The sequence below is a fragment of the Triturus cristatus genome, chromosome 12 (assembly GCF_964204655.1).
Source record: "Triturus cristatus chromosome 12, aTriCri1.1, whole genome shotgun sequence".
NCBI classification, from domain to species: Eukaryota; Metazoa; Chordata; class Amphibia; order Caudata; family Salamandridae; genus Triturus; species Triturus cristatus.
In genome coordinates, this window is record NC_140595.1 from 313,586,378 (window position 1) to 313,609,635 (window position 23,258).

The 23,258-nt window shown below is 44.2% G+C and overlaps 1 long non-coding RNA gene across 1 annotated transcript in view; it reads left to right on the plus strand.

Annotated features, from left to right (window-relative positions):
• The window catches only part of LOC146775954 (uncharacterized), a 137,220-nt gene extending 114,867 nt beyond the window's left edge, over positions 1-22,353 (plus strand). Inside the window, exon 3 of the long non-coding RNA XR_014972109.1 lies at positions 20,904-22,353. This is a non-coding gene — a long non-coding RNA (uncharacterized LOC146775954). The remainder of the gene's footprint in view (positions 1-20,903) is intronic.
• Positions 22,354-23,258: the final 905 nt, after the last annotated feature.

The following is a 23,258-nucleotide window of genomic DNA, read 5'->3' on the forward strand; positions in this document are numbered from 1 at the left end:
GAGTGATGATGAGAAGTGAGTTCTACCAGTCCCTTCTACGTTCTCACCAAAAGAGTGTTTGCAATCACTGCTTCATGAGAGAACGTACCGGGGAAAATGGGAATGGGAAAAAATAGTAAAGGCTGCAGAGCGCTTCTGGATTTCGCTGTTCTGGAGCCCCTCCAGTATCAGCAGGCATCTAGGGTTTCAGGGAATCATCAACCTTGAGGGACAGATCCTGTGTGAAAGAGAGTAAACAGCGATGTAGAAAGAATACAAACATAAAACTACTCTCTCTATATTGCACACCACATCTTTCACTTGTACTTACATCCAGAACTCACACAGCAAACAATGAAGGGTTAATGATCACCCAATAGTTCAATCCCAAGGGTGTCGCCCTCCAGAAGGCTGGGGTGCAAGGACAAGAAGCACTACAGTGTAGAATAGTCCAGGATGAACAAAGTACATTCTCCTCCAGGAGAATCAGAATAATAGCGAATGCCCAAACACAGCAGTACCACATGGGTAAGAGAATGTTTAAAAAGTAAATGAAATCAGGAAGAAAGGCCTCCACCACTTATCTGAATACTTGTTGCTGGACCACGCTCTCTGTTCCGTCACCGGAGCGAGCTGATTTCCAGAAGTAAATGTTTTACAAGGGACGCTTGCTTCAGCGCCCTCGTACAGTTTCCCATAACCGCCTGGCAGCGGAATCCATAACTGTTGCAGCTGGTAATGAGAATCCTGTAACCGCATGATGAGGGAGAAAATAGGAAATGAGCAAGGAGGCTTGCGTCTTCGGATATGTCCACTAAACCCAAGCAGCGGAAATGTGGCAAGGAGAACAGCCGCGGCAACGATGGCGGTGCTGACTGGCTCAGCACAAAACACGCTCCAAAGAGAGCGCTGCAGAAATCGACAAGAACAATTCCAAGGGTCAAGATGATAGGAATCGCTAGGCAACAGGGAACCCAGCGCACCGGAACAAATATAGAACTCTCAATTGTCAAGCACCCGCCCAGTGCAGAGGTGGGGCTTATATCCAGCCCTGTTGGAAACTCCTTCCTGTCTGCAATCCCTCGGGCAGCTGGGAGTCGTAGTCCACTAAACACACACCTTTCCCAGTCACACGAGATTAAAGGAGGGGTGTGAGGGGCAGATTATGGGTACCCCTTTCTCGCAAACCTTCTCTACCTGCCACCATCATGACACCCATGTTTTAAAGCCAGGGGTGTGTGGCAGTTGATCTGCTATCAATACAGACTTGTTAGAAAAGGAAGCTGATGTATCAAAGGATTTTACTAACTCTTTGTCTTTGGGTAAATGTGAAACTACACATTGGTCAAGATTCCTATGAGCTAAACACTGCAAAATGATCAAATGTGATTTTTATTTTCTCAAATTCTCTATGGTGTTTAAAATAATTAGATCAGACCTAAAACATGCTTCTAAACCATGGGTACTCACAAACATTTGCCCAGGGGCCACAAAGTACGGTCTGTGGTGTGATCAAGGGCTGCACTGATGCCACCATGGTGGCAGTAGGTGGTCTGGGTGGGCCAGGGATTGTGTAAGGAGGTCTGAAAACATGCTAAATAAATGGGCAATCATTTATTTGCATTTAATAAATTGTGAGAAGGCACCACAAAGCGGCCCCAATCAAGACAACGATCCTACCCCCCTTATGGATTCCTTACCTTCAGGGCTCATACAACAACCGTATACACAGGGAGGAGACCAAGACACTGAAAACGGACTCTCACCCTTTTACCCAGCCCGGAAGAACTACTCCGGAACCACGCGATCCTTGGAGGGGCGAAGCAAAACGGTCCTTCGTCCAATCAACTTCACAAGGAGGGCCCTGGGACAGGACAAGAGAACAGGAATCCTCCGTGTCCGGGAAGGAGGTGCCTACAGGAGAGACGGAGAGAGAGTCGAGAAGGAGTGCAGGTGCAGCGGTGGACGGCGCGGAGACGAACCCGGAAGAGGACGACATTGTAGACCTCGAGAGCCACGAGCAGTGGTGTGAGGACCGGTGGACCCCGGAAGACACGCATGAGCCGCCGCAGCTCAGGAGAGCTGTGGCAGAGAGCGGCACGTGACCTGGGCAGAGGGAAGGGAGAAGTGGAAGGAGGGGATCTGTTTGTTCGTCTCCTTGACACCTTCAACTCCCTGGGACCCGATTACAGGGGAAACTGACATCAGTAGTGTTTTCTTTTCGTGGAGTGGCGTCTTGTCTGTAGCCACTATTTTTATTGTTTGCTTTTGCTAATTAGCTATCTTCCTGCACCGTCCCTTTTCTTTTTGAAACCCTCACAAGATGTGGTGGAAACTACCAGTATTTTCTTTGAGCTTGATAATTGACCGCGCCTTCTGTTTTCTATTAATTTTGAGTACTACCGCGGGGCTCTGACCAGACCATGCCAGAGGTGGCCGAAGACTCCTACCTTGGTGGATCTCAATGAGGACATCCAAAGAACCAGCCAAGACTGAGCTTATTTTGTATTTTTTTTAAAGACTTGCCTATCTCCGATATTTTTGGGACAGCATACAATAAAACCTATGCCAATATTACCTCCATACGACCTCCTCGCTTCTGTTTCCACCCGTCCCTCCGACATAAATGCTTGTCTGTTTATTGAACATTTTTTTCGGAATATTAGTGTTCAGCAGTTAGTGCTGCTGTTCACCAGGGGGGCCACATGTCAAGGTCAAGAGGGCCGCAATCGGCCCCTCGGCCGTACTTTGAGTATCACTCTTCTAAACCTTGCACATTTAATTTAAGTACACACAACTGGAGGAAGCACAAGGAAGAAGAAACAATATTTTAGAGACATACCTAAACAATAAAACTCTAGCAGAATAGTGTTAGACCAGTCTTTATTGCTGCTACTTTGTATAACAAAGGTACAAAGTAACAAAGTCACTTAAATAACTCATTCTCTCACACTTTCCTTTCTTTAAATGGCATTTTAGTTTGAGATTGTGCAGGTGTTTATCAGTGTTTATATGTTTACACTAATGAGGGTTATTATCCTTTTGGATGGGATTTTTCGGTTATTATAGGTTTAAACGTAAAACAGGATAGCCTACATATATTTAACTGGAGTCTCTGCTGAACAGATACCTCGTTGATTAATATGATCAAAAAGTACCAGCCACTGCGGTTCCACTGCAGGCTTGAAGCCATGAACCAAAAGCAGGAATCTCAGATGCAGTGATGGATAAACCAATGTGAAACTGAGATACCAAGTAGTCATTTGAGGGACAGAGTTATAATGTGTACCCCTATTGCGCTATGTCCACCTTATTTATTTTCCCAAGTGACTACTGTGGCGTAACAAATGCCCCTGTAGTGCAGGGGAGCCCGAGCTCCAGGGGGCCCCCTCAGGACAGTACTCTGGCCTTAGAGCGCCTGAGTGAGTTTGAAAGGGGGGTCCCCCGCCATGTACTTTGCAGGGGGTGCCCTCAAGTTTCGTTACGCCACGAGTGACTAGTGATACTTCATAAGTAGTAAAGGCAAAATGAAGAAAAGGTGAGGACGAATTGGATTTTTTGAGTTGACCCATGCTGTCAGGTGATGCTGGGGAAGCTGCGCCAGTATCATTTGAAGATAGAGCACAGGCAACAAGCCAGCACAATGGACACAGTAAAACATGCAGGGGAGCTCAGTAAGTATGGCAAGGGTGGCAATCAGAAGCATGGCAGGTGTGAGAACAAGATGAGAGGCTTACACAACGACAAACTGAAATAATAAACCTGCATTTCAACCTCAGATGTGATTTCATTTGGAACCTCACCATTCCTAAACACTGCATTGGAATGGGCGGGCCTTCAGTGAAACTATCACCTGGATGGTGAAGAGCAGGAGTGTAGAAAAACAACACTCCTTCAGCTAACAAGGAAAAAAAGTTTGGCATATCCAACAAAATGCCCTCCTACACACACAAGACTACCCAGGCCTTGGACTGGGGCTGTGTCGTTGTTCATGTTGCCTGGTTCCCCTCTGATCTTGTAAATATCACTGAACAATTCCCCCAAATACTAGACGATCCTGAAAGGTTCTGAAAGGAATTGCAAACTGAGTTGTACTGCTTTAAATCCAGTTGTGCTGATGTCAATCAACTGTTATAAGTAATTATGCCAAGAGAGGTGAAGGATCGTCTGCCAGGCAAATCCAATTGGCCACGATAAGCACTTATATATGACACTGCTCTAACTGCTACCAGAGGTGCTCTGTTGAATGCCATATTAAACTATATCCTTTGAAAACTGAATGGACCCAAACTAATATTTGCAAATAAAACAAAGGAGAAACCACTACTGAATGTCTTGATCATTTGAAAGATGTGTTTGTTTGCTATTCTAGTATTGTTAATAGTACTGCTGAAACTGCTCTGAAGGGTACTGGAGCGGCATCCATTCAAGGATTATTCCCTGAAGTTCAGGAACAATTGAGAATGATAGGTATTGATTGGTAAACAAAAGGTGTCTCAGAATTGGCTTCAGTGGCAAATCAATATGTTGTTGTGCAAAGAGTGAAAGAAAGAATCCACAGAATCTAAACTAATGTCTTTGAACAGCAATCTTTCTGTCAAACGGTCAAAGGGATGAGGCAGGGAGGAATTGGAATGCAGAATGAATGGGGAGGAGAGGTTTGTTCAGGGATGTGAGGCTAGAAGAAGCCATGGGTGGGGATAAGTTGAGTTTACTTCGCCCGCATTTACCTCAAGTTCCATTTGTGCTCAGTCTAGGCACTGGAAACGAGCCTGGCCAAATTTACCCCAAGATTTGCACAAATAGCCCTACAAAAGGATTTCTGTCATGCCCTGCCAAATTGATACCCAGTCTTCTCGGACAGCCTGAAGGGAGCCGACAGCTCTGTAAATACTTTACTCCCGTTAGATGAAAATGGGCCACAGGTTTGATGTGTGGTATACAAAAAGTAGGGGTGGGAGGAATTTGCGAAATTAACTTTTGCAAATTATCGCGAAAATGCTGAAAATCTCCGCAAACACGCCGGAAATATCGCGAAGACGCGGAAGTTTTTTTCCCGCCTGTTCGCGGTATTTTTTGCGTGATCGCGGGTCGCCAACTTACCCATGCGGTTGCTCACGGGCGCGGCCATCTTGTTTTCACTTGTCCCGCCCTCTTGCGATGCTAACTTCCTGTTCCGGGTCGCGCAATGCATGTTCGCGCCCGTTCGCGGTCGATATTTCCTGTTCGCGACCGCTTTTACTTGATCGCGTTGCTTTTTGCTTGCTCGGGGAGAAAATATCGTGCGAACTTGCGCACGTGGTCGCAATGGGCGCGGCCATCTTGTTTTTCACTCTATTGCATGGTTCTGGGGCCTGATTTTGAATCCTCCCAAAATCTTTTCAATCCTTTGTTTATTACTTATTATTTCTCTAACTATTTTCCTGCTTCTATATTTTTGGTTTTTGTCTACTTTTTTTTTGTTTTTTAGCTACTTTTTCTCTTTCTATTGCCTGCTATTTATTTCCTTTACTCCTTTATTTATTTTACCGTTTCTTTCCCGCCCCGTCCCCAGAACCATGTCCAAGGGTAGGGCTGTTCGCCGGCGCAGCCAGAGCCACAAGGGGTGCAGGCACGGGCCTTATTTGGGGAGGTGGAGTTGGCTGCACTAATTTTCTTTGTGCAGCGCCACCTCCCCTCAACCCTGGCAGCAGGTGGCAGGCCTGGGTCCGGGTACGGCCTCCGGGAGCGTCGGCAGCGGTGGGAGAAGGTGCGCCGGGCAGTGTCACACTTCTCTGGTGTCCGGCGCACCCAGGCGCAGCTGACGCACCGGTGGTCCGACATCTTGGACCGTGAGCAGGACCTGCTGGGAGTGGAGGTCCCGGGGCTTGGTGAGTTCCTATTTAATTACTACTACTTTGTGTCTGTTCTTCTGCTCTGTGTTATATATTGCGAATATCTTTTTTTTCTTCCAACCAGCTAGAATGTTGCTGCTTACATTCCAGGTTAATAACGTTTAAAAGTCTGTGATTTTTTTTGACACAGGTGCTCTTCTGCGCTACTACTAATCTTACTTGTTTGCAGCTTTGCGTTTGCGCTTGCTTAGCGTGATTCTTTACGAGTTTATTTTAGAGAAATTAAGTTACGTAATGCTACAGTGACTCTAGTCCACTCCTTACTTTGTCCTGTCACTAATAGATAGGGGCGGATTGATACTTAGGTTTAGGTACTTTGTATGAGCTTCTAATTTGTTAGTGGTATGCGTGATGCCCCCTCACTCAGTTACGTGACGTGCTGCTAGTACGGCAGTCTTTATTAGAACCTTTTCTAGTTTGTTCAATGAGTGGTGGTAGGCTTAGCAGTTACTTAGCACTAGCAGATCAGCATCAATCAATCAAACCCAAATTTGGTGTATACAAAAAATGTAGTCATATTCATGTGTCCTCCATGATTTGACCATATGCATTGTTGAGGAATACAGTGGAAATGCATACTTAATGTACAATTGGCATGCCTGGAATAGGTGGGCTAGGTTGGGTGGTACGTTGTACTTAGGCTTAGTTGCAACTTAGTATTCTGGAATCAGAATGGAAGACTGGATTACTGTTGATAAATAGTAACTTAAGTAGTCGAACTGCGAATCCCCCGATATTACTTGTTGACCAGATGAGATCGGTCAATTTAGTTATTGCAATTGTTGTTTACATAAGTGTTTTTTGACCGTTGTTGAAAAATATTGTATTTGTTTGACACCATCCATCAATGTTTGTCTCTTTCTTATATCTTTCCTGTTCATCAGCACCCAGGGGCAGACCGACAGGGACTGGGCAGTCGGCAGGACACTCAGAACACCACCAGGAGGACACCGCTGAGGGCTCCTCTGCTGGCCCCAGTAAGTCTTCTTGTTTTTAATTATATTTCTTATTCCATAACTTTTACTGCCCCATATTTTTCCCGAACTATTGTTTGTTTCCAAATGCTATTTTTTTACCACCAATTATCCTTCGATCTGTACGGTTTCAAAAATCTTATCCCTGCCTCCGCTATGATGACTCTGAGTACTACTACTACTACATAATATCTGTATGTCTGTACTGTAGTAGCTAGTCTTGCCCAGTTGGCCAGTGCCACTCTTTGTGAAAGGTTGTAATATAAAACTCATATTCACCAGTAGCTCGAGCCATTGAGTCCAATCCGTTGGGTCGTCGTCTTGTACTACTTTTACTCTTATTGATCTTGAGGCTTTGAAAATTCACAGCAACAACAGCCCTACCAGATTTATTACTATTTTGATATGATACCCTATAGGACATACTACTGTTGTAGGGATCTTGCACATACACAGACATTTGCACCAGAAAATAGGATGTTGGTGATGGTAGGTTGGACCTTCCTTGCACACCTCAATCAGAAATTCCGCACCCACCACAATTCCACTGTTTGACTATAGTACTGTCTTGTCATAACTATTAGGTCTCGAAACCCTCCCCCCAAGATACCCAACAAGTAGACAACCCAGAACATAACACACCCAACCTCTCAGTCGTGGAAGCAATTCACATGCACACCCTTACTTTAATTTGCTCACTCGTGTAAGTTAGTCCACACCAAATACCACCAAGTCTATGTAAGTTCAAAATGTTTATTTCAATTTGAGAAGGTCTGTACACTGTTTTCTTATAAATGCAGCACCAACCGGAAAATCAATAACATTAAAACAATATACATTGTTACACTTATACAGTTGGGAATTAAATCATGATAACTGAACAGTGGTGGAAGGCAGCACCACCATCCCCTAGGAATTTAGTTTATATAAATTTATAAATGAAGATGTGAGTGAAGGGACCCCTCACCTTAGAAGAACCTAGTACTGGTAGTTGTTGCATCATTCAGATGCTCTGGTTCGTAGAAGGGAATCTTGCATCTGTAATGCGAAAAATGAAATGGTGTGCGTTAGTATATTGCAACTTGCAAGCATTTCTCAGCCGTGCCAAAAAGTGTAGCATTTATGGATAAGCAATATGGACTAACAGTAACAGTAGTACACCAGTACTTCCTAAAAAAGTGGCTTGTTAATGTTTGTTGACCGCTTGTACACAGCGCGTAGACTAGACAGTAGCAGTGTGAGGCAGGTCATGTGGGCTCAAAGGTGTCTTAAGAAGCTGCAAGGTAACGTCACATGTGCAAAAATAAAAGACACAAAGGTAAAATGGTAGCATGGCTAGGGCTAATTAAGCAAAGGCTACAATGATCATATATAACTATTAGTGTCTACTCTACTACTACCTGATTTGTACTAGTGATGTATGTTAGTATTAACTCATTTTTCAACCTTGCTACTGATCAATAGGGGGGAGGTGTATATGACGCCTAATAAATGTGTAATGTTTTCTAGGCGCACTACCGACCACCATTGCCGGGGCCAGCGAACAAGGCGACGCGGAGGGCGAGGATGCGGCAGTTGCTGCCGATACCAACGATGGAGCGGTAGGGGGAGTGGCAGCACCAGTGGCAGGCGGTGGTAAGTTAGATTTATAATCCTTAACTATTGTTGAACTTGACAGTACACTCACTGCAAGGGTGTACTGTATGTATATGTATACTGTACAGTTGTGACTTAGGGCCCCATTAGGATGGTGGGCGTATTGCCCCCGCCGGGCCGGCTGGAATTCACTGCCGACACCGCAGGGGCAAACCTCCCGCCATCCCTGTAGAAAATATTCAGACCCCCCACATGTCGACCAGGCGGAAAAGGGTTCAATATGCCGGTGGTGTCTCTCTGAACACACCGCTAGCCATATAATCTGCATTTTGGAATGCCTTTGCGTGGCGGCATTGCCGTCCGCCACGGAAAGGCATGCAGACATTGCAGAGTATGCTTGGGTGCCCCCATGGAGGGTACCTACCTATGCTATGGTACCCCCCCGCCTTTCAAAGCAAAACGTGACAGGCTCCGTGCGGGGCCCGTCATGTTGTGCTTGGAAAAGCAGCACAACATTTTAGCATTGCTTTCAGCAAAGCCAACCAGAATGTAAAAAAAAACAGGATGCGCCCGCCACTGTGCCGGGCGCATCATCCTAATTAATTGTCCCCACGGGACCCCCACCCTTTTTAGCATGAGGATGGCGGGCGGACAAAGACCGCCCGCTATCCGATGTCGTAAGTAAGTATGAGTTGTTGGGGACGTTTGAAGAGTGAACTAGAAGACTAGAATTCCCTTTAATTGGCATAGGAGCGGGAGTATTGAGTAACCAATGGCCTCATCTATTTGATTTCAACTCCGCTTTGAAAGTTTTATGGTGAAGAGCACCTGATGCACTGTTCAACTAAAAAGTGAAAGACGGGTGGAAGGAAGAAGGACGGGCGACATTTAAAATGTTATGTACTACTGTGCTTTATTTTATAGTGCTACTCTACCATGCCACTATGTGTATAAATAATTACCTTGTCCTACTGTATTTCTAAGAGTATATTGTACAATTGTCTTGTTTTTTTCTTTTTGATACACAGCTACTCCGAAACAAAATCGGAAGGAGTTGGCCGCCAAGGCACGGCGCCGGAAGCTGGAGGCAATCCAGCGAGAATACCGGCGGCTGGTGGTCTTAGCCGAGGAGGAGACTGCGGCTGCAATTGTTGAAGCCTCCTCCAGTGGCCCGGGCCCCAGCCACCGCCCTCCAGTGGTACGGCGCCCCCGTCTGGTGGCTGCCCGCCGCCACCGTGCCATCTCCGGTGCCCCCCCCCACTGTGGCTGCAACTGCCGCGCCCTTAGACGCCGCGTCGCCCGTTTAGAGGGCGAGATGCACCAGATGCGTGTCCTCCTTGAGTCCGTCCCACCACTTAGTCCCTGTCATCCTGTTCTGCCCCTTTTTTAATTCTTGTTTGGGTGGGTGGGTGGTAACTTGTTTGGGCGTTACGGACTTCTATGGACAGTGGTTGGGGTTAGGGAGGGGGGTGGGTCAGCTTTTGTGGGTTTAGTTTATTTTTGTTAGGGTAAATTAAATATATTTTTCTATGTTACATGCAATGTTGGTAATGTTTTGTAGGTGGGGTAACTGTTTTACATCACACTGTTTCCTTGCTGGTGCATGGCCGCCCATAGAATGTGTTTGATTTAAATAATTGGCTGACTGTAGAAGACACAAACAGATAGATGCGACACACCTCACTCATTGACTGGTCCTTCTAGTACTTTCAGTCTGTCCTCTAGTCTATGCATTCTTTGTACTGGTGTGTGAAAATGAAATCATTGACAACATGTCCATTATTAATTCTGCCTCCCCCAAACTTCTCTCTTACCGGTGCTTGATGTTTATGTCCAACTGTGGCACAGCACTGGCTGCATGGTGAAGATGGTTTCCTTTTTCATACATGCCATGATTGGGGTGGTGGTGGTGGTAGCATAGTAGTAGTAGTAGACACTGGCAGGGCGTCAGCATTTGCAAAAAAAGAAAAGGAGACAGTCAATCGCCTTTGAGAGACTGTTAGAGGAGTAGTAGAATGAAGTACAGTACAGAACTTACCGAGCAACAATAATATGCTCAAATATTTGACAAAAAAACAGAATGGTGGTTTGGGATAGCCTACTAGACAGAGTTACAAACTATAGTTGTGTCGAGTCACTTGACTAGGCCTACAGCCTAACAGTTAGTGCTGTATATGAGGAATGAGAACAAACAAATCCAATCAATGCCGGCAATTCATCCTGAGGTATGTGTCCCTTTGTTAAATAAAATAACCTCTGAAACATCCTACTCATGGGTGGGCAAGCAGAAGAAGATCATCGCTCTGCCTTGAAATTGAAGTAGTGTTGCTTTCACCACATCCGCCCCAGCAAGTGTGTGATTAAGTTTTGGTGTACATTTAATTTAGTTACACCTCGACAATAAGTCACACAGCCCGGGAAAAGAGGGTTAGGGTTTGTTGAATGGATAGGAAGGGGGTTTTTGGGAAAGGTTTGACATAGAAAAACAGTATGCATACATAGACAAACAAACGACAATCATTGAAGACTACCATATCCATATGTTAAGGGAGAAAAAGGCAATGCATGCATGATGATGAGAGACCCGGATTACATACACTTCTAGTTCTTGTTCTGTTCCGGCCTTAATACTTTTACAGATAGCAAATAGAAATTTTAAATATTGGTAGGGAAGAATCATAAACACAGAGCAAACCTAATGATGATAATAACAACTCCAAGAACACACTGTTGTAAAGATTGTATACAAAATATTAATCAAATTATTTAAAAGAAGATAAAAGTGGATACTGTTACTGTGTTATCCTGGTCAAAAATGTGGACTGGATTTGCATCTCGGCATTCCTCTTGCTCCTCTCGTCCATCAATCTTGGGTGTGTCGCCTCGCCACTCGCCACTGCCCGGCTGGAAAAAAAAAGGTGATTTATTGGTAAGGTAATTAATATGCATTGTAATGTTTTACAAAGTTTAGGGCAAGGCCCGGCCTGTAATTGTAGATGGAAAACCAAAGGGGATATTGAGAAAGAAAGTTAAAACAAATGCACAAGTGATGGTGTAGTGCAACAAGAACACTTTCCGAGGTGGCATGTATGCATCATCTCTACTACTCTAGTCTGTTTACGGCATTGACCTTCAACAGTAACAGGAGAGAGCAGGCCCACAGTGCTTAGCAGTAGCACATCCTACGTTAACAGTTTAGAGTCCTTTTTTTTCTCTCAAAGAGTTGGACAAACGCAAAGCACATTATCCATTCCAAACATTGCATTTTACAGTTTCAGTTAGTAAAATCAATGCACTGCAGTCATCCCACCGCTACACTCTATTCCACTTCTACACAGACATTTGTGTCTGCTGTGGTTGTTGTTGGCGTGTTTACCTTTATGCTTTTCCGTTTTATGCCACTCATGAAACGTCCTCCTGACTTCATCATCATCTCCGATAATTTTACTGACTGACTGTGAAGATCGGCCTGCAGTATAAGTAAAATTTTTATGACACAACAAGAGTAGAAATATAAATATTACTGACTTGAGTCATTCTTTATTGTGTACAGAAAGATAGATTACTAGTACACTTTGACATCACTTTGTGCACAACAAACAAACAACGGAAACACAAAGACCAATCGCTCAGAGTCAGGTGTCCAAGGCATGCCATTAATTGTCATCATTACCTGTTCCTTCTCATCTTAAGTTAACGGGCCGTCTATTTCGCCATCATCATGATGGACGGGTCTGTTGTGTCAATCATACTCATTGCGCAGATTGAGTGAGTGCACTTCCTGTATTGAATTAAAAGCAATGTATCACCAAGCTGCAGGAGAAGTACAAATTTATTATTTGCAAGAAGGGGAAAATTGAATTCACCTTGAGTTAAGTTTAGTGTGCTCTGTAGAAAGTTGATTAGTGGCAGTGCAAAAACACAACAAAATCTAAATCATTCAGTCTGCGACTCTGCGTCCAATGCATGGCATCAATCATTACCTGTTCCATCTTATTTTCAGTTAATGGCCAGTCTCTCTCGGCTCTGAAAGGAGGATAGCTATAGTAGTCATCTGATTCATGCTCCACTTCTTTTGGAAGGACTAGGAAAGTTTGAATTTGTTGTTACCATCATCCAATCATCATTCATGAGGGAAATGGAATTGAGCAGGAGATTCAGTATGATGGAGCTGAGGAGCTGGATTCGGAGGACTGTACTGTCAAATAGCAGACACCTGAAACTTGTATATTAAATTAGAAGAGTAGAAGTCGGTGGTAATGGATTTGTTGTGATTCACAAGTTTATAACCGGAACGACAGACACATAAACAAAGGGGGAAAAAAGGGAGGAAGACAGTAAGTGCGAGCCTAATTGTCAGGGAAGTATAGCTCGTCCTCAAACTCTGGGGGTTCAGCCAGTAGTAGGTAATCATCTGACACAATACTTACGTCACCTGAGCCGCTGTCCTCATCTTCCTCCGTTGATTCATGTATTGTGTAATTCGGTGGTATGAAGTGCTGATTCATTTTGATCATTGTTAACCTCTCCACGTTTTTGGGAGATAGACTGGTCCTTCTCAATGTTACAATGGAACCCGCAGCACTGAAAACACGTTCGGAAGAGACACTTGCGACAGGGCAAGTCAGATAGCTTATCGCCAGCCTGCTGAGCTGTGGCCATTCAGACCTTTTCCTATACCAATACTGCAATGGGTTTTGATCAACGTACACCTCTGTTGGGTCGTCCAGATAGGCCTGGACCATCCGCTCAATGTTCAGGGTTGCTGCTGGTAAGCTTTTGTGCTGTTTTTTCTGTGCATCAGCACTGTGCTTACAAAGGCCTACCTTTACATACCAATCCTGTAATGATAATGATTGTACTCAGCCTAATGATCCAGTTATTGTTTCTGTAGTCAATAGTGATGGTGAGTGTTGTGATTGTGAGCCAAACGCACTGCCCTCAGCCGACGAAGTTGCACTTGATCCTGCATGGCCTACTTCAGTACTTGTTGTGGGTTGATCTTGCCGGCTTTTAATTAGCAGCCCTTTGTTTTCCAACTTACTGGCTGCTTCAGCTATACAACTTTTGTAGCGGGCAACATCAATGTCGGAAAAAACAAAGAATGTCTTCAGTACTCCTAATTTTGCACGTGGATCCAGAATTGTAGCACAAATGTAATGTTCTTGTGACAAAATTTTATTTTGTATCCTTACATTTTCAGCTAAGCGCCGGGATAAGCTCTCCACCAAGTCATGGGCTTGCCTTCTGTCCTCTATACCTTTGTATGATTCAGACACATTATTCAGCTCATGCTCTAGCATTTGCAATAATGGGATAGCTTGGCCCATTGTACAGTCCTCCTTGCTGAGTTCACGTGTGAAGACCTCAAAAGGAGGCAGCATCTCAGTCAGGCATTTAATTAGGGTCCATTGATCCCTCTCAAGGTTCATGCCTTTAACACTAGCATCCCTGCTTCTGTACCAGACATATTCATGGAGTGACCTGTGCTGTTCGTACAGACGATCAAGCATGTAATATGTTGAGTTCCAACGTGTTGCCACCTCCTGGATGAGTGCCTTGACTGGCATCCTAAGTTCACGTTGGATGATCCTCAGCTGCTTCCGAGCTTTAAAAGAATGGCTGAAATGAGTGCATATTCTCCGGCAGATGGCCAGTAAATTGCTGACTATGGGTTCTTTTTTCAGAAAGTCTTGAACTATAATGTTTATGCAGTGCGCCAAACACGGAACCCTGAAATAGGAACCAAGTTCCATGGCCTTAAGTACATTACTGCCATTGTCTGTGGCAACAAAACCAATACCAAGCCCTCTGGGCCGCAGCCATTCCAAAACCTTGCTGCGAAACTCGTGTAAAATGTTTTCAGCCGTATGAGATTTCTCCATGGCGAACATGGCTACAGTTGCATGTTTCCGAGGACCTTCAAAAATCACAGCTGTGTCAACAACACCTCGTGCAGATAGTTTATCTCTAACCCCCACAAAAGAGATCCAGTGTGCAGTGATGCGCATGTAATCTGTGGCTTGGCAACTGCTCCACATGTCTGTTGTCAGGTGGATATTGTGCACAGCACTCTGCTGCAAAGCTTGTCCAACCAATTCCAGCACATCATGATGTAGTTCCGGAACAGCAATTCTTGCGAAATAGGACCGGCTGGGAGCATATAGCAATGTTCTCCTCCTTGGCGCTAACAGAAAAGAAGTCCCAAACTGGGGAGGAGAACTTTCTGGCACTGCTGGATGTGCCACTTCCAACACCAGATGAACTGGAGGGGGTGCTTGAAATGTGACCCTGTGCACCTAGACTGTGACTTTTACTACCACTACCTACTGAGATGGTTGAGCTGGATGTAGGTCCCTGCTGGGCCTTGGAAAATATGGCAGCTGGAGGTAGTGGTGGTGTAACCTGTGTTGGTGATATCCGTGCTACATCCCGCTCAGTAGCAGCCTTTCTGGATAGGGTGAGAATGTTGGTCTCCAATCCCTTTGGGGCGGGAGTAATGTGCGTGATGACTGGCTCGTCTTCATCAACATCATCACCCCCCTCTTCTACATCAACCTCCATAACTCTAAGTTTTTCTGGGACCTTCCTTTTCAGAAGCATTGTCTTGTGGCGTATATCACTCTCAGACTGAGCTGGTGGGAGCCAAGTGGCATCACGATCATCAGAAGCGGGGCTTGAAGAAGAAGATGATGGACTAAGCCTCCTTTTCCTTGCTGGTGGTCTGGAAGACAATAGATCTTCTGAAACAGTGGTTTCACTTTGCTCCAATTTGTCTGCAGGAAGCTCGATTTCCTGAAATGCCCCTACGTCAGGAGCAACAACTACTATGGTTGGCTGCGGCGGCCGCTGCTGTTCTTGTTGCGGCGCCTGCTGCTGTTCTTGTTGCGGCGCCTGCTGCTGTTCTTGTTGCGGCGGCTGCTGCTGTTCTTGTTGCGGCGGCTGCTGCTGTTCTTGTTGCGGCTGCACACTGATCTGCTGAGTTTGCGCCTGCGTTGAACTTGATTGTGTACTACTTTGCGGTAATGACATTTCTTGACCATCGCTGCTCGTTAGTAGACTGGCTACCTCTGCGACACTAAAGCCCTTGTGCCTAGGTTGGTGTGGTTAGACCGCTGTGCTGCTCCCAGCTTGGTTCCCGGACAACGCTGCTGCAGGCGTAACTTTTTGGGTGCCAAAAAAACCATTGGCCGGCACACCACCAGTCGTGGTTAATGGCACTTCCTTTTTCTGTTCCTTCTTCTCACCGGCAACTTTCTTGGTACTGGATCTGGTACCTTTCTTTGGGGCCATCTTCTTCAGATGTCAGGCAGGATGCAGATGCACAACAAGTTCTGGTCACACGTGGACGTGATGCGCAGCAGGACTTCTGTCTGGCTGGCAGTACAACGGGTAGCCGGGTGATGCTGATAACACCTCCTACTCTGTCTTTTGTGCACCTAAAAGCAAATAAGCCAGGAGAAGAACATCAGTGAAATGTTGCATTTGTTGTTGTGGTTCAGTTACTTAGTACTGTACTAGTGCAAACAAAAAATAGTCTAGCCATTTATGACTTTTTTTTTTTAACTAGGGCTATGTTATACTACTGTGTACAGCCACACACTACACTCTCAGTAAGGATAGGAAGTTAATAATAACCACCAAAATACAAATGTAATGGAAGTGGGGTGGACCCTATTTGCCATTAAATTATTTGAGCATCTCAGCATCCATGGAGCTGCTGCTGGCAAAGGGGGTGGATGGATAGAAGCAGTAAGCCAAATAGCCAATAGGAAAACCATGCAGGCCTATGGCAAAAGCAGGACACTAATAACTCCCTGTCCAAACACCAAAAAAGGCCACCACCCACATGGACACTCACAAATCACAAACAAGCCGGGGGGCTGGAGAACAGAACACCAGGAGCTGACAAAAGGCCTATAAAAGCCAGGTAAAGGATGCATGCTAAAGCACACTGCTCTGCCTTTTTAATGCAACAAAATGTAAATACGAACATTCACAGGCCCCAAAAAGGTCTGCAGGGTGCATGCATTGCACACCAACAACACACCAGTGACCAGACACATACAACAAAAGCATGTCTTTAAGACAACCAACATCAGAAAGGCCACCCCCAAAAAGCACACTTCCCCAACTCAATCCAATGCCATCCATGCCCTAAATGAAGTCTAAATTCAACAGACCACACAGAAAACACTAGATTAATAAAGCTGTGGCTACCTGCTCTGATCCTAGTGGATGAAAGCAGGCCTGTTGGCGGACAAGGCCAGGCAAGCTTGCAGGCCTAGGCTTCAAAATGGTCACCAGCCACATGGCCAGGCCCAACAACATCAGAAAGGCCACCCCCAAAAAGCACACTTCCCCAACTCAATCCAATGCCATCCATGCCCTAAATGAAGTCTAAATTCAACAGACCACACAGAAAACACTAGATTAATAAAGCTGTGGCTACATGCTCTGATCCTAGTGGATGAAAGCAGGCCTGTTGGTAGACAAGGCCAGGCAAGCTTGCAGGCCTAGGCTTCAAAATGGCCACCAGCCACATGGCCAGGCCCAACAACATCAGAAAGGCCACCCCCAAAAAGCACACTTCCCCAACTCAATCCAATGCCATCCATGCCCTAAATGAAGTCTAAATTCAACAGACCACACATAAAACACTAGATTAATAAAGCTGTGGCTACATGTTCTGATCCTAGTGGATGAAAGCAGGCCTGTTGGCAGACAAGACCAGGCAAGCTTGCAGGCCTAGGCTTCAAAATGGCCACCAGCCACATGGCCAGGCCCAACAACATCAGAAAGGCCACCCCCAAAAAGCACACTTCCCCAACTCAATCCAATGTCATCCATGCCCTAAATGAAGTCTAAATTAAACAGACCACACAGAAAACACTAGATTAATAAAGCTGTGGCTACCTGCTCTGATCCTAGTGGATGAAAGCAGGCCTGTTGGCGGACAAGGCCAGGCAAGCTTGCAGGCCTAGGCTTCAAAATAGCCACCAGCCACATGGCCAGGCCCAACAACATCAGAAAGGCCACCCCCAAAAAGCACGCTTCCCCAACTCAATCCAATGCCATCCATGCCCTAAATGAAGTCTAACTTCAACAGACCACACAGAAAACACTAGATTAATAAAGCTGTGGCTACCTGCTCTGATCCTAGTGGATGAAAGCAGGCCTGTTGGCAGACAAGGCCAGGCAAGCTTGCAGGCCTAGGCTTCAATCAAAATGGCCACCAGCCACATGGCCATGCCCAACAACATCAGAAAGGCCACCCCCAAAAAGCACACTTCCCCAACTCAATCCAATGCCATCCATGCCCTAAATGATGCTTGAAAATGAAATACATTCAAAAAACACCAAAAGGAACAGTTGCTTCATCATGCACACACCCATGAGGCCATGCCCATGGCTAGCTCGGGCCTACTACTACTACCCACAACATTTAAAAAAAAAAAAGGAATGATGATAGTTATCAAAAATAAATTGTAGTTACAACAACTGCAATGCCCACAATCAAACAGACACAACAACCACTTACTTGTAAAATATCCTATTCCAAAAATCCTCAAATCCAATTGCAATGATGCAGCAGACAAAAAGAGTGATCTTTCCAGCTCCAAATCCAAAGGCAGAATGAGCAGGAGATGGACAAAGCACTGGGAGGAGCCTGCTGGACAGGAACAGGAAGTTGGAGATTCTGTGTTACTTCCTCCCTCTCTCCACCTTTTTAAAAAAGGACTCCTTGCACAAAAAAGGACAGCCAAATGTCAATGTGAGGAGTTGTTTTCATCCAAAATCAGCATTTGCAGAAGGTTTCATGCTGCTAGAGCTGATATTCCTCTCCAAATTAAAAATTTTACATGTTCGAGTTCTCGAGCTTCACATTACTTCCGCCGGCGTGTCGAAAATGACATGATCGCATTCTCTTCGTCCCTGTCGCGTTGGATATGATGTGTTCGGGGTCTCTTTCTCCTGTTCGCGTTCGATTAGACGTGCCCGCGTCCTCACCCTCTCGCTCGCGATGTAGAATGACGTGTTCGAGATCTCAATCTTCTCATACTCGCGCGGTGCATGATCGCGAGAAGAATGACGTGTTCGCGCAACAAATGACGTCATCGCGCGACAATGCGAGCGCAAACTGTTGCGAGACAGCGCAAAATGGCTACCAACAATCCAATATCTCGTGGAGAACGCGACCGGGTCGGGAAAACTTGTCAGCGAACGCGGGGATTCAGATAAGGCGATCGCGCGCACGCAAGAATGTATTTTTTTACAGCGCGAGCAAGAAACAAATTATCGCTAAGCTGCGGAATGCGGAAATTTTGACATTTTCGCGCTTTCCGCGGAACGCGAAAATGCAAAATTATCGCAATTTCTGATAACGGAACGGAATTTTGGCCCAGGCCTAACAAAAAGTCCACCTCCTGCATTATCAATATTGGTGCTAGTAGATTGAATTCCCTACTTTATCTCTTGCTTTAAAAACGAGTGATACAGATGGCATTTCAAAATATTTTTCTCTACATTACTGATTCTGTGTCTATTTCTTTAGGTTCAGTTCCTGACTAGCATGCATTTCTTTTAAGTCCTACCTCACCTGCAACCCTCCTAGAGGGGGATAATTTATACCAACTGGATTTTTGGAATGGCCTAGAACACCAAACCTTTCACGTTGCATTGCCATGAAAGAGAGGGTTCTGTTTAGGGGATGCTGGTACAAGACCATGTGAATAAAAAGAAACAAATTGCTTATTATTCTCCTGCTCTTGATGCTTATACAGTACGGCTGCCGCCATGCTTCTGCTGTAGCGCCCACAGTCTGTTTGGTTGAAGTGTGTGGATTATTGTACTTGGGTCACCCTTCACCATTGCTGTGCCTCATGCTGTTGTTACTGCACTGATGTTGATCTCAAAGACACAGCACCTTTCCATGTTGAGGCTGTCTACATAGAAAATATGGTTATTGTCTGCTTCTGACATCAATGTCCCATGTTGAATCCTGCTTCATTGTTCCCTGAGGTGGGATACTCACACAATTGCCCCCCTAACAAAACCTTGATCGATCTCAATGAAGCCCCTTTGCTAAATTGTGATGTGGTTTATTATGTTGATGGTTCTTGTCTCGCACATGGTAAGTGAGAAGTGGTTGCTATTTTGTGCTTTTTGTATAGTACATGAAGTTATTAAGTACTTAATTTAAGATGGTGGGTGCCAGTGGGCCCCACCAGCACTCACTGTTTGGGACCAGCAATCGTTTTTCGCATCAGAGATTTACCGAGAACACGTGAGGGGAAAAACACACAACGTGGAAAGATAGAAGAAGAGAAAGAAGGAAAAACCTGTCACAAATGGACAATGTAATGTTTGGTGGTGGGTAAGGAGGCATGAGGTGGATATTAGACAAAGCAGCCTTGGTATTCGGTGCGCTGACATTTAACAGCAATGACCGCGAGCTTCAGAGCAGAGGTTTGGACACCGGTACTCTTGTTTTTTACACATTAACTACTGAACTTACCTCACGTGCAAAGGGCCTGCTCTAGAGTTGTGCGACTGGTGCCACTGCGCTGGGTGCTGACTTCAGCAGACGCTGTGGTTGCAAGTTTATTTTGGTTTTAAAAGCACCTGCTGCCACGTTCTTTGCCTTCAGTAATTTCCAGGCAACAATAAAAATGCCAAGTTAACTCCATGATTAATGTTCTTACTGGAGCGAGATCTGAGTTTTGTCTAGTTGAGGTTTTGACTGATCATAAAATAGCACAGAGGATTAAGATGCCTGCTGCAAATAACGTGTATCATGCAGATCACAAAGTGCATATACTGTATATAGTTCAGTGGGTTACTTCTTTTCTAAGAAAAATGATTTTGTTACTTGCAGTATATAAGTTGAAATCCTAATATAGAACAGTGAATTTTTAACTGTCATCAAAGAACTGCATGCACACTCCAAAGTATAGATTAGAGCATAGATTCATGTTGCAAAAAGGGTTCATTTGGGTAGAAATCAATTTAAAGGAAAACGGGATGCATTTAAAAAAAATTAAAATGAAACTTTTTAGTTTCATGTTTTTAAGGGCAGGCAGTGGTTCAAGAATCCTTCCGATGGTAGATTATTTTTATCGTAAAACTAATGAAGAGTTCTTTCGTACCTTAAATCTTTCTAATGCAAACGCGAACTCTGCGTCTTCCAAAAAAGTCACCTCTGTCACCCTCCCACGTGATGCGATCTTTTTAATTAACCCGTAACCCCTCCTACTTGGTTAATCAGTTCCACCTTGTAGAAAGATTTAAGGTACTCTTCATTAGTTTTACGATAAAAATAATCTACCATGGGAAGGTTTCTTGAATAATTTTAGCGGGAAAATGTTGTTTATGGGGTTTCAGAGAACAACAGACAATTGATGTTGGTAAAAACCCATATATCTATGTAACGGTACTTTTTTGATTTTTAACTTTACAGATATGTACCCCTGACGAAGGGCAATAATGTGCCCGAAATGCATTCGGTTAAGCATTTGATATTCAAATATGGAACTGGGACTCCAACATGCTGTATTTAAGGCAATTGAACATGGTACATGCATTTGAAAATTGGATATAACTGGTTTCACCATATATATAACTGAGAAATAAAATGAGAATCGTGTGAAGAAATTTGGCGTGAATTTGATTAAATTGATGGTTATCATCACCACATGGTGGCAGCTTCCGGGACTGATATTATAAATATCAGCAACTTCTTGCTTTAAAGTATAGCGCTCCGAGGACGAAGCGCATTCCGGGACGGCTCCCTTAAAAAACGACTAACTCGTGAATTTGAATCAAATTGGTGTGCGGGACAAATATTACTTTTTGCAGTCGCATGGAATCGTCCTACTATGACCCAGCACCCGCAGATAAAGAAAATGAACTATGAATGGACATTTCCTATCATCTCGTTGATTATCAAAAACTTGTGTTACATTCGATTTTTTGAGGTTTATTTGTTGGAGTCAGCTGAGCTAGCATTACATGAAGCTTTTTGTTCAAATGAATTGTTCCCGCATATTTACAACATATTAGTCAACCATTCAGGGAGGGCTGGGTATTTAAGGTTATGATCATTGAAACTAGTCCAGTTAAATAAGAACGTGGATAAGCGTGTCAGACGAAGTGTATGTTGGGAAACGTATGCTTAGAGGGTTAACATGGATACAAGGTGGAACCGATTAACCAAGTAGGAGGGGTTACGGGTTAGTTTAAAAAGATCGCATCACGTGGGAGGGTGAAACAGATTACTTTTTTGGAAGACGCAGAGTTCATGTTTGCATTAGAAAGATTTACGGTACGAAAGGACTCTTCATTAGTTTTACGATAAAAATAATCTACCATGGGAAGGTTTCTTGAATAATTTTAGCGGAAAAATGTTGTTTATGGGGATTCAGAGAAAAACAGAAAATTGATGTTGGTGAAAACCCATATATCTATGTAACAGTACTTTTTTGATTTTTAACTTTACAGATATGTACCCCTGATGAAGGGCAATAATGTGCCCGAAATGCATTGGGTTAAGCATTTGATATTCAAATATGGAACTGGGACTCCAACATGCTGTATTTAAGGCGATTGAGCATGGTACATGCATTTGAAAATTGGATATAACTGGTTTCACCATATACACAACTGAGAAATAAAATGAGAATTGTGTGAAGAAATTTGGCGTGAATTTGATTAAATTGATGGTTATCATCACCACATGGTGGCAGCTTCCCGGGACTGATATTATAAATATCAGCAACTTCTTGCTTACTCATGAATCTGGCATACTATTTTATGGCTTTCCACATGTCAGTGGAGACAGTATGGTATGCGCTGAATATACCCATTGGTTTGCACCCTTCATCCCCTCTATTGCTAAACAGTACAGTAACACATGTGTTACTTGCCAGGCTGACAACAACTCAAAGCAGCAATTTCCCTTTGGATTGTTTTGAAGCACACTTTGACCAGAGGGCGTCAGGAGACTGTTAAGTCCCTACAATTCATGTTAATCTTAAGAAGAGTGGTCGTAGCAAGGAGGTTCAGAAACTTGGAAACTATCCTGCCACAGAATCTCAGATCAATTGATTCATATTTTTCTCTTTCACCACTTAACTCCAGGCTCATAGAGAGTTTTAAAAAAAAAAAAGAAAATCACAGGACAGACGTTGGAAACAGCCAGTCGTCCTGTTATTCTGAGGAGCCAGATCCCAAAATAACCGGTTATCAACACGTCATCATTTCTGATTTGAAACTTTGGGGAGTATCAAGTTTTTCTGCCTGAAGAAGGTGGTTGGAACAGTATATACCACCGAAACGCGTCGCACTGCTGTAACGAAAGCAGTAAATCGAATTAATCTTGGACAAAAAAGAACTGTACACAATGATGTTTTGATCATGGAATTGTTATCAGATTAGTGCCTAAATGACAAAACCCTAATGTCTAGCACACTCTCCCATATTGAATTTTAGATGTATGATTTTGTGTATGTGATTTTGAATATTGGAAGTCAATGTATGGTGCAATAATTGATGTGTTTTTTAAATGTATTTTTATGATTTTTAAATGGAATTCAATGAATAAAACATTTATATACTAGCTTTGGAGAATTTGTGACACTCCCTGGTGAGAGCGGTGCGCTTGGTACGGATGTGGTAATAGTTTACGGACAGTGTGTTTTAAAACAATCCAAAGGGAAATTGCTGCTTTGAGTTGTTGTCAATTTGGTGTCCCGTCTCTTTGGCTTAGGAGGACCCCTCTCTTACTTTTGTGATTACTTGCCGGGCTTACAATGTT